A 651-nucleotide genomic window follows, 5' to 3' on the forward strand; every position below is an offset into this window, starting at 1 on the left:
TCATCACTAAACTACGAACTAGCATAGGACTTCTCAACAGCAACACAAGAAGCTAGAAGATAATGCAGTGACACCTTAAATTTCTGACTTAAATTATTTTCTGCCTAAAATTTTTACCCTGGCTACACTATCAAACATGTGGGAGGCTACCAAAAAAAAAAAAAAAAAGTGTGAGCCCTCATGGACTCAAGAAAATTATCTCCACACACCCATCTCAGGAAACTGCTGGAAACTATGCCCCACTACCAGGAAGGACTTAATCATGGAAAATGGAGCTATGGGACAGAGAAAGCAGCATTTCCAATGTCTGAGAGAAATAAGAACAGAGAGCTGTAAGAGAGAGGGATTCACAGTGGGAAAAACAAAATTTAATTACATAGAAACTTGTATCAAAAACTGTTTCATGGAATTATTGGAAGATGTGAGACGGCTTAGCTAGAAATGCAAAGAACATAAAATGTCACAGTTATTAATATTTTTAAAGAGTTGTCTAAGAAAGAACATAGGATCATAGTGCATCCAATAGTGAGCAATAATAGTGTGGTTATAATAATGAAATACTTTGTATTGGCAAAAACCTGTAATACAACTAGATTGAATGGACGAGAAAGTTGAAGGAGGTGGACAAAAGCAAAAATTTCTCACAATAGG

Source organism: Tupaia chinensis, unplaced genomic scaffold, assembly GCF_000334495.1.
Source record: "Tupaia chinensis unplaced genomic scaffold, TupChi_1.0 Scaffold000383_1, whole genome shotgun sequence".
NCBI lineage: Eukaryota > Metazoa > Chordata > Mammalia > Scandentia > Tupaiidae > Tupaia > Tupaia belangeri.